This window comes from Vulpes vulpes, chromosome 3 (assembly GCF_048418805.1).
Source record: "Vulpes vulpes isolate BD-2025 chromosome 3, VulVul3, whole genome shotgun sequence".
In the NCBI taxonomy this organism is placed as follows: Eukaryota; Metazoa; Chordata; class Mammalia; order Carnivora; family Canidae; genus Vulpes; species Vulpes vulpes.
This window is the reverse complement of record NC_132782.1, coordinates 65688848-65700743: the sequence shown is the minus strand read 5'-3', so window position 1 is coordinate 65700743 and position 11896 is coordinate 65688848. Positions and strand designations below refer to the sequence as shown.

The window sequence follows — 11896 nt, the reverse complement described above, 5'->3', positions numbered from 1 at the left end:
GCATCAGCGGAAGGCTCGGCAGGCCTAAGGAGCAAGGGCCAAAACCAAGGTCAGAGACTAGCAAGCTGTGAATTTACACAGCTCTCGCACCAGCCTGTGGGCGGTAGACCACAGTCACTGACTCCTTATAAAATATGCATTTATTCAGCCCTCAGTTGGCACCATTGGTTTTCTTCCATCCGAAATTTCTGGGTGCCTCTGTCCGTGACCTCCATGTGCAATAGAGGGATGGCCAACCCTTGGCAGTTCCTCGGAGGAGGGTGGGTGGGACGCGCTCTGGAAGCGGCTCCCACGGGGAAGGATCACTGGGGTCTGGTAACCTGAGAGGGCGGCGCTGAGGTGCGGGGAGATTGGGAGATTTTCTCGAGCTAGTGAACCTCCGCTGGACTCCACTCCCAAAACCAACATGTTTACTGATGGAAAATATAAATTTGTAAAAAAGGAAGGAGAAGGGAAATGGATCATGAGCCTGAGAAAGAGGAATCCTGGACCTCTGAGGTGAGCAGGACTGGATGCCAATTGTGCATGAGTGATTGTGTGCGTACCTGTGTGCACCTGTGAGGGATTGTGTGCACGTATATGTGTGTGTGCACATATGTGTGTGAGTGTGGATGTGTGTGCATGTGTGCACACATGTACGTGTGAGAGTGTGTATGTGAGAGATTGCGTGTGTGCATGTGTGAGAGTAGCGTACACGTGTGGGCACCTGTGACAAGGTGCGTGTGTGTGAGCGCAATACACATGCATATGTGACATGTGCAAGCATGTATGTGTAGAAACGTGTGGTGTGTGAGTGCACATCGAAGTGTGTGCACCATACACATGTGAGGGTGTGTGCACTGCCTTCGTAACGGTCCAACACCCACACGGTCTTAGAGGCCGCCTCGCAGTGGGAGGGAAGGGCGCGAGGTGGGGGAGACAGCAGAAGGTGGACTCGCCCACCAAGAGCTGGGACCACCGAGCAGGCCGCCCCGGGTGGACGGAAGCCCAACCTCCCCCATCTCTCCTGCACCATGTTCGCTTCTGCTTTTGAAGGGAGCTGACACCTCAGTTTGACAGATGTTCTCAGGGAAGAAAGAAAACATTTATTTATGCTTGTGGGGAAGGGCAGTGGAGCCAGGTGGGCCGTGAACCCTGAGCCCCAGCTTGCCAGGGGCCAGCAGCGCACCCCCGACCCCGACTTCCCCTCCCTGGGTAAGTTCTTTATCAGACCTTGTGACTGCTCATGAGATGTTATTGGGGCGCCTGGGGGCTCAGTAGGTGAAGCGTCTGCCTTCGGCTCAGGTTGTGATCCCGGGGTCCTGGGATCGAGTCCCACATCAGGCTCCCTGCTCTGTGGGGCACCTGCTTCTCCCTCTCCTGCTCTCTCTGCTCCTGTTCTCAATCTCTCTCCCTCCCTTCCTACAGGAAAGCAAGCGGCCTCACGGTGGCCTATGAGCAGGTTCAGAAGGGGCCCCTGAAACTAAAAGGTGTTGCAGAGTTCAGCGTGACCAAGCGGAAGAAGAAACAGAAGGACAAAGACAAGGCGAAACTCCTGGAAGTGATGGGAATGAGCAAAAAGAACGAAGAGGAGAAGTGGCGCGGCCTGGACAAGCGTACCCCAGCCCAAGTGGCTTTCGAGAAGAGTCAGGAGAAGTGGCAAATGGAAAGGATCCTAAAGAAAGCACCCCAAATCCACAAGCAGTGAGTGGAGGATTTCAACAGACACTTGGACACCCTTACGGAGCACTATGACATTCCAAAAGTCAGTTGGACAAAGTAGCCTCCCCACCCAGGGTATGCAGCCCATCAAGGGGAAATGGAAGGCAAAGTTGGGATTCTATTTGGTGCCTTTGGTATTTTCTAGAAACATTCTTTTACACACACTCTTGCGTTTTCTGCTGAGACAAATGCTTTCCAAAGCAGTGTGCCCTCTTGCTGGAACTTGATTAAAGTAAGGCTGTTCTTTTAAATAAATAAATAAACAACCTAAAAAATAAGATGTTATAGATACTCCTATATATAATAAACACACGTATATGATGTGAAAGCATGTTTCCTCACGCACACAACCTCCCCCCCCGGCCCCCGGTACAGAAAGTTCTAGGTGCACGTACCTGGAATCAGCTATTACTTTTACACCCTTTCTGATTAAAAACCAAGTCAAGCTCTGTGCTGACATTCAGATTTAATAGTTGAGTCAAAAATAAAACAACAAATGATTACATGGAACCAGGCTCACACAGTAAAACAAAATGTGGATGAACTGAGTCGTGCACTTGAAAATGAGTGAGATGGTGAAGGTTTTGCTGTATGAACTTGCCCAGGAGAAAAGCTGAGTCCCTAACGCAAGCCCAGCTGAGGCAGCAGCCCTGGGGGACGCCGTGGGCTGGGTGTTGGCGAAGCAGCCCCCGCGTGTGGAAGGCCCGGGACCCTCCCCGCACTGTGTCCTTCCACGGAGCCACCTCTCTCGCCCTCCACGCTGACTCTGGTCCCCTGGGATATTCTCTGCCTCCTGGAAGCTGATTTCCATCTCGATCTTTTCTTTGAATCCTTGCCTCTGTGGAGAATGTTCTCTCCTTGACCCACCAGCCCCCTAGGGTCTGTGCCAAGGCTCCTTCAACATGGGGGCATTTCAGAAAACAACCGATGTCGGGTCTCACTCCCAGAAGCCCTAATGCAGTGGCCTGTGGGGACCCCAAGCAGAGTCCCGTCACCCGCCTCTCCCCACAGACCTCGTGCCTGGGCTCCTGGAAGCCTCTTCTTGGGGCTCGTGTACAGAGCCCTTAACCAGAGCTTTGCTGGGAGCTCAGGGTGGGCAGATGGAGGCCTCTACCTGCCTGGGTCCCTCTGCACAGCCCCATGTCTGTGTGGCCAGTCCAGGGGCCTGCTCCAGCACCAAGGCAGAAGGCAGTCACTGCTGCCCTTGAGAAGCCTCACCTTGCCTGTCCTGGGGGCTGGGACATCCTCTGACCCCATCCATCCACCGTTTGTCCCCATATCCCCACACCGAGTTCTTCCAAGCCCTGTGCCATCTCCTTTCCCTGACTCTAGAAGCGTGCAGACCCGATTATCAGAATGTTCCCCACACTGTGATAATCCTTTCCAATAAAGTCTCCCCTTCCTAAGTCTGGATTGGTTTTTATTTGACGTTGAGCTGAAGCCGCCTCAGGGAGATGCACACTGCGGGTCTCAGCAATCCCCCATCTGCTCAGAGGCTGAGCTGTGTCCTCCAATTGGGCCCTGGCCTGGGGCTGGCTGCCTGTGAGCAAGCTCAGCGGCCCAGCCACTGGAGTGGGGGGTGACCAGAGGGCCCAACCCCAGAGAGATGGGGCTCAGGACCAGCTTGCTTCAGGGTGGAGAGGCCTAGGACTCTGAATTGTCTGGCGGGGTGGGCACTGAAGTGGCCTGGCAGCGTGGATGCATCCCTGGCTCCAGGCGGGCAGCCCTCTGGGGGTCATGGGCCCCAGACACCCCTCCAGCTCTGAGTCCAAAAGCAGAGGTTAGTGGACAAGAGAAATGAAGAAATGACCCTCTGGGTGACTGTACTGGGGGCGGTTACAGCCTGCAGGTGTCTGTGGACAAGGCACCTGAGAGGTCAGCATCATACACTGAGGTCACCTCGAGCTGCAAGGGACCCCAGGCAGCAGCTACCCCAAATCCCTTCTTTTTCCTCAGGAGAAAAATGGGAGGCTTGCTCCTGAGGTCCAACAGAGAAGTTAAGCAGAACTGCAACTATTTCCCCCAGTCAGCCCCTGTCACTCTCCCTGTCACCTCTGCCATTGGGACCCCTCCGCACATGGTATCATGAGAACACAGAAAAGATGGGCACAGAGATGTGATTGTATTCAGTGACATTCTCCTCAACATAATGTACCAGATAAAACAAATTTGTGGGCAATGGGCAAAAACCTTACTCTAACTTCTGCCAAAAATGGAAAATTTTTGCACAAAAGAATTGCAGTGACTTAGCTTTCTCCAAAAGCGAAGCACCTAATAAATCCATGAACCCATTTTGCCAGGGAGACATTTTAATCATTCCGGGAACATTAATTGTCTATTGTGTTTATGCCTCAGAAAGAACTCCTGATGAGGACAAGTAAAGCAGAACAACTCCCGAATCTGTGTCTGGGTTTGGGTGACTAGACTTCAGTCCCTCTACTCCCTTTTGTTTGTGAACTTCTTTAAATGAATTACGTGGCTTGTAGGTATACGTTGAACGTAAACTATGCACCCTTTTCAGGTAAAACCTAACAAACTGTGTATATAAAGGGGGCTCTGGTAGAGTGGGCATGTTTGTTTTTGTTTTTGTTTTTTTTACAAAGGAGATTCCAAGATTTTTTTTTCTTTTACGCTGCAAATAAGCACCATCTGAGACTATAACATGAGAGCAATGGTTTTAGAGCAGAACCAACCCGCAAGACACCAAAAAGAAGCCAGTTCCCCATTCAGTTCGGATGTGGTTATTTATCATATTCTATATATGATATATATAAATATATATAATATATATTTTTTAAGATTTTATTTATTTATTCATGAGAGACACAGAGAGAGAGAGAGAGGCAGAGACACAGGCAGAGGGAGAAGAGGCTCCATGCAGGGAGCCGGATGTGGGACTCCATCCCAGGTCTCCAGGGTCCTGCCCTGGGCTGAAGGTGGTGCTAAACTGCTGAGCCACCCGGGATGCCCTATTGATCATATTTTAAATGAAGTTTTGGACATGGAATCCCCTAGCCTCAGCAGCTTCACATTTGCTCAGAATGCCTCTCATAAATCTCACTCTTTGGGCTCAATGTCTTACGGGGTAAGTGAATCTCCCCTTGACAGAGGCTCTTGACTCGCTCAGAGTCTGGGATCTGAATCAGCTCATGCAGGACAAGGGGGTGGGGGACAGAGGGACTGCAGGTGCACTGAACTCCCCCGCCCCCTTAGCTGCCGACTTGACTTACCGTGCTCACCTGACTGCAGGGATCAGCCCTTGGACGCTGAGCCCTGCCCCCATCTCTGAGTCCCTGGTGACCGCCCTTGATGGAGACATTTACCCTGGCCTCTCTGGGCAGATGAAGAGATATTCAGATTTGCGGGGCCTCACCTTCCGGGCAGAGCCAGCTCTACCTGCGACCCCGTCTGGTCCTCCAGGGATGCTTTTGTCTCTGGTGGACACAGAATGAGCTTTCAGAAGCAGAGAGCAGCCGTCTGTGGGGTCAGGACCACCAGAGCCAAGGGTTGTCCCCATTTCCTGGACTCTGAGCATCATGTGTTCACACTGAGCCCCATGAATTCCAGCAGACGCCACACACATCAGGCAAAAGTGCTCCACTTCGTTTCTGTTATTGCCTTTAACTCTATGGATCTGCTCACTTCCCCCTTTATTTAGGCAAAACTACAAGAACTGTTCACTTAAAGAGGTTGCATTTTAAACCTCTAACCCTGGACATGACGTTTTGTAGAGACGTCTTTGGAAGATTTGGAGGGAGGCGGGGAGCGGCAGTCAGGCAATTCTTTATTGTGGGTCATTTTCCATCATTTTCCATTAGCTTGACCTTAAAAGTCCGGAATGGTCCACGCGTGGAGAAGGAGCCCTCTACAAGCCCACCGACCCCACCTGCCTTCACCCCACTTGTCTCGGGAGTGGGGTTCAGCCCCTGCAGGGGAGCAAGGCAGGCTCTTGAAAGCAGGATTCGGTGGGCAAGAATGTGGGAGCTAGAGATGTAAAGGTCCTGGTGCAAGTGTATCAGTCGGTGGAACATACCCAGCACCAGCGCACGCAGGGCGGGCTTCAGTGTTTCTGTTGCTGGCACAGGTGCCCTTGATGCCTTCCCAAGCCAAGCCCCCTGCCCCTGCCCTTACTCCCCCATCCTCAACCATCTGTCCCCTCTCACATGGTCATCAGCCACATTAGCCCCTCTCCTGCACACCTCCTACTTTGCACTGTGGATCTGGCAGTGTGGCTGCCTTTATGGTAAAACCCAGACCCTCTCCTTCCCTGGGGAGGGGGCACCAGGTCACCCTGGGGGTGGGCCTTCCACCCCATCTTTGGTCACCCTTCTTCTTGCTCCCCTTGCCTCTACCCTGTGAGGTCCTTTCTTTTCCCAGCCTCTTGCTTTCTTCACTGGTTTCCATCACCGGGACCACAGGATCAGAATCACTTCCAGGAGAAGCACATGGTGTGTGACGGTGGGAGAGACACATGCTGGGAATTGCTATGGTCTTGGCAAGTCCAGAACACAGGGTATTGGATCCTGCACCCAAACTGGGGAGTGGGGAGGTGCAGTAACAAGGTCAGTGGGACCTCACAGACCCCCAGAGTAGGCTCACAGCCTTGGCATCCTGCTGTGACAACTCACAACTTCACCTTTGCTTTTCCCTGTCAAGAACAAAGCACATGGAAGGATAGTTCCACGGGGCTGTGGACTAATGTTTATGTCTTCTCAAATTCAGATGTTGAAATCCTAATCCCCCTGAGCTGGTTGGGAGGTGATTAGGTCATGAGGTGGAGACTAATGAATGGGATTTAAGTCCTCATAAAAGATACCCCTGTGAGCTACCTGCCCACCCCCCCCCCCCCGCCCCGCCCCGCCATGGAGTTAAGTAGTGTCCCAAAGCTTTCCTCCACCAATTATCTGAATTCCCCTCTTTAGGGTGGCCGTGAACTTGCTAGTCGTTAGTAGAAGGACAGCAGCCAGGCCGTCTAATCACACACAGTGATTCAACTATAATAACTGACCTGACGAGCCAAATCAATGTTTTTTTAAAAGGCAGCCCAAAACATTAAAAATTTGAAATATTAGTTCCATCCATGTCTTTTTAAAAAAATTTCTCCCTGTAATGTCCGAGAATGTGGACATTTCATTATGATGTGACTTGAAAGGAATTGTTGCATTAGTCAGGATAATCAAAATGTTTTGTATTGACAGGACAGTTTGAGTCTCTGAGCTGTCTTTGTCTTTACACCCACTCCGTGTCTGGCAAGATCCCGCAGCTACTCAGGCTGCAGAGGGCTACATGGGGCTGCCTAGGCATGCTTGGGGCAGAAGTCCCCGTGGGGGTGCATGGGGCTGCATGGGATGCACGGGGCTGCCCTAATGTAGGTAAATGTTGTGTCTGCATGTCTATGCCTTTGATGACCTGCAGCAAGATAAGAGTTTTCTTAGTGACTCCTTGGTGACATTGTGCTTTGTGTTTATATATTTGAGGCTAGTTTATTTTGTTTTTAGGTGTGGGAATATTTCATGTCCAAAAGTGAGTCTCTGTTTCATGATCACAGACTATTTACATTTTAAGGCATTTTATCCAGTAGAGTTCACTCCAGTTCCTCAAAAATGCCAACCTCTTTGGCCTCTGTAATACTTATGGCCTCCAGCTTGAGAAAAGACCAAAGCGTTCTCTGGTAAGCATTCCCAGGAGGTGATAAACTTATGTCAACAAGAATCGCATCTTTCTGAAGGTAAGTGTTCCAAGTCTATGGACTTGACACAGAAGATGGCTGATTGGGGTTTGATTCTGTAAAGAACTAAACATTAAATGTGATGACCGCAGGCTATTTCGAAGAAGACTATAGAAACACACACACAAACATATACAAGTATATTCATAACTATGATTCTTACTGCATGGTTGAAAAAATGGGTTTGTATTTCAAAAATGAGCACCTAATTCAGGGGCTTTACAGATAGTTAACAATCCTTGAGTGAAGAATGGCATGTTCTCCAGAATTTAGCAGCATTGAGGTTTAATCTATCCCTACAGGAATGACTGTGGAATTTGGTGAAATGATTTTCACAGAAAAGTAAAATATAATTTTGTCCTCAAATTTCTGATAATTGAGTAATTGAAACCTCTGTGACCTTAACTTCCAAATATTTTGGCCCTATTAAACAAAATAAAATCCATTTGCCAGCAGTGTCAAGTTTTATGGATACAATCATCCATCCACCCTCTCATTCACCCACCATTCAATCATTTATTCTCAAAATGTAGTAAGTTGGGTTCTTCTTCTTTTGGGGAAATAATGTGGGACATGATGGATCATGAACCAAGCTCATTCCTTCATTCCTTCTCTCAGGTCAAAGTAATTCAATTTCAAGAGTTAAAAGGACATACAGAATGACCATGGTAGGGAGCTTGGCGATGGTCTGAAGCCACCATGTCCACCCCTCTCAATCCATACATTGAACTCCTACTCCTAGTGTGATGGTATCTGAGAGTGGGGCCTTTGGGAGGTGAGTAGGGTTAGGTGAGGTCATGAGGGTGGGGTTCCCATGATGGGATTGGTACCCTGATAAGAAGAGGAAAGGCCTGCTAGCTCTCTCTATGTGATGTGAGGACACAGCAGGAGGACCGCCCTCTGTAATCCAGGAAGTGAGCCTTCACCTGAACCTGGCCCTGAAGCCATTCTGCTCTCGGATTGCCAACCTCCAGGGCTGTGGGAAATTGCTAGTTGTGTGAGCCTTCCAGACTGTAATAATTTGTTAGAGCAGGGGCACCTGGGTGGCTCAGTCGGTAAAGCATCTGCCTTTGGCTCTGTCATGATCTCAGGGTCCTGGGATGGAGCCCTGCATGGGGCTCTCCTCGGTGTGGAGCCTGCTTCTCCCTCTCCCTCTCCCTGCCACTCTGCCTACTGGTGTTCTCTCTCTGTGTCAAATAAATAATTTATAAGAGCAAACTGAGTGACTAAGGCAGGGCTATCAGAGCAGGTTGCTAAACAGAGCTTCTTAGTCCAACTCTTGGAGTTGGAGCACAATCTGGAAGCAGGTGCATGTCTGCCTGGAACTGCAGGCAGTTTCTCATGTGCCAAGGGTGCTGAGGACAGTCTCACCATCGCTGGGGCCTGTGGCAGGTCCAGAAGAGGAGCTGGTGCAAGTGTTGTGGTTTGGCCGTGAGGAACCAATTCTTATCCATGACCAGGGCAACGGAGAAAGTTGCATGTAACCAAACACTGCTGGTCATGGCTGCAGTCAGCACGGATATCGATAGTACAACAAAATGACTGATTGGCAAATTAGCACCAATGTTATAATCAAACTGTAATAATCAGATGAAGCAATTTATTTTCTCAAGAAAAAAAGAACAAATCAGTCTATGGGCCACGTCCAATGTTAAACGCACACTTTAATCCTACGGGGAAAAATATCAGTGGTTAATGTGAGGCTGGAGTTCTTGTCAATGAATCAAAGATCTAAAATGAAAGGGATCACATATTTCTGGGCTTCATGGGCAACTAGTCCTCTTGAGTGATTTAAGATGAAAAGTCATTTTTAAACAGCTGAGCCCATGATTTTCTTACATAAAGAAATATCAGAAACATGTACAATTACAAGACTTTTTAAAAATCAGTGGGGTTTCACCACCCTATGATTGATGAGACATGTTTGGGGCACTGATGTGTCACCCCACAGGGAGGCAACAGTGCCAGACTGTGTTTATTTATCGAAAACTTAAAAGAAGTACAAGACCGTTGGGATGGTCATGATTTTACAAACGGTAAGATCAAATACAAGTGGGGCTTTAGCACACTGTCCAAAACCAATGTTTAGAATAGGATAAAGGAAGCCCAAAAATGCAACAAAATACAAGTCCCTGGGCTTTTTCATTAAGATGTTTATCCCGGGTGGGATCGCGTTTCCTTTCTTCTGAGAGTAAAGCCTTGGCACCACAGTTGGCCCTCTCTCTTTTGGTCTGAGGCCTCTGCAGCTGAGGTGTTGGATGGCCTCTAGGGGGAGCCCTGGCTCCTGTCCTCCCCTTTCCTCCTCCTTTTCTTGCCCTCCTCCCCTCCCCCCTACTCTGGGTGGAGGAGAAGCAAGCCAATACCAATCTTGATGGCTGTGGGGTGTACAGATTAAAAATAGGGGACACTTAGAGTCCCGTTTAGCCCTCTAGTGAGCTGGCAATGCGATGAGCCTTGGGGGGCATACCCCAGCGCTGCGGAAACTGCAGGTTGCCCAGAAGAATCTGCTGCCCAGAGGCCAAAGAGAGAGCCTTAGCCTGACCCTGTTCCTCACTCACCCAAGATGGAGCATGCAATGGATCAAGGTCAGTAGGCGCTACCGCTTATTGCTGGGTGATCCTGAGTAACCACTCCCTCACTCTCTGCCTTGGTTTCCCCATCTGTCACAGACAGAGGAGATGACCCCACTCCCTTGCTCACTGGTTTGAAGATTAGGAGGAAGCTTACATAACTACCTTGTCCACAGCTAGGTAGATGTAATATGTAATAATGAAAGCTATTCCAACAAGGGGTGCTGGAGCCATTGGACATCCTTCTGCCAAAAAAATGAGGCTCGCATCTAATACAAGTAACTCAGAGTGGGTCACAGACCTAAAGAGAAAACCAAGTTCTATAAAACTTCTGGAAGAAAGCAGAAGGGAGAATATCTGTTATCTTGGGTCAAGCAAAGATTGCTCAGATGCAACACCGAAAGCACAATTCATAAAAAATGAAAAATTAATTAATTCATCAAATAGCAAGTTTATGCTCTGTGGAAGATGATGTTAAGGAAATGAAGGAAAAAAAAAAAAAAACAAGCCACAGATAGAAAATATTTGTCAAACCCATGTCAGGTGAAGGGCTTCCATACAAAATAATCAAAACTCAAACATAAGAAAACAAATAATCCAATAAAAGTAGGCAAAAGATTTGAGAAGACGTTTTGCCAGAAAGATGTACAGATGGCAAAGCTGCCCACAGCTTAAGGGCTCAACACCACCAGACGCCAGGAACCCGCCACGAAGCTGGGTGGAGATGCCATATGTCCCCGGTAGGGTGGCTCGATGGGACACCCTGGGCCCTGAGACGCCAGCCCTGGCGGGCTGGGGATTGGGCGAGGCAGCGGGCGCCAGCAGGGAGGACGTGGCGGGCTGGCATCTCTGTGAGAAGAGGCAGCGGGGCAGAAAGTCCTGTCCCTGATATAGCTCAGTGTATCTCTCCGGAAAGTGGCAGCAGGAGAAGCCCGAGCTACTGTTTATTTGCCAACCTCTGCCATCAGCAATGCGACGGGGGTTTGGAGGAGTTCTGGGCACTACAAGGGAATACAGCGACCACATCTGTTGCGTTGAGATAGAATTGACGTGTAAGGGTATGTTAGTGTCAGGTGTACAACATGGCAATTTCATATTCGTGTATATTGTGAAATGCTCACCCCAATGCATCTAGTTAATACCCATCACAGCACTTAGTGACAGGTTTTTCCTCGTGATGACCACCTTTAAGATCCACTCTTTTATGAAGCGCCTGGGTGGCCCAGTCGGTTAAGCCTCAGACTCTTGACTTCGGCTCAGGTCATGATCTCAAGTCGTGGGAGGCAGCCCGGCGTCGGACTCTGCATCAGGTTTCATGCTGAGCATGGTATCTGCTTAGGGTTCTCTCTTTCTGCCTCTCCCACTCATGCTCTCTCTCTCTCTGTCTCTCTGTATAAAAGAAAAACAAAACACTACCCTCTTAGCAAGAAGTCCTGCTTGCTGCATTTGTGCATTTCACGCCTCCTGCATAGTCATCCACCTATTTGATTAGTGCATTTGAGTGCATCTGAAAAAAAAATTTAAAGATTTATTTATTCATGATAGACATAGAAGAGAGAGAGAGAGAGAGAGAGGCAGAGACACAGGCAGAGGGAGAAGCAGGCTCCAGGCCGGGAGCCCGACACGGGACTCGATCCCGGGACTCCAGGATCGCGCACTGGGCCAAAGGCAGGCGCTAAACCGCTGAGCCTCCCAGGGACCCGCCAGCATCTGAAAAATTTTAAAAGAAAATTCTCTCCACAAAACTAAATGACCAGGGAGCTAGAGTCTCTTTCTCTCCTGCTGTCAAATGCTTGACCTAGAGACTCAGCTCACAGGCATGCGGCAGGCATGTCCCCAGAGGAAATGGGCTGAACTCGAAGATGGCGAGTACACCATGGAGATATCAGGACAAAGG

General features: G+C 49.4%; 1 pseudogene; it reads left to right on the top strand.

Moving 5' to 3' along the window:
• Positions 1-228: 228 nt before the first annotated feature.
• On the top strand, positions 229-1762 carry LOC112935458 (protein FAM32A-like; annotated as a pseudogene).
• The last annotated feature ends 10134 nt before the right edge of the window (positions 1763-11896 follow it).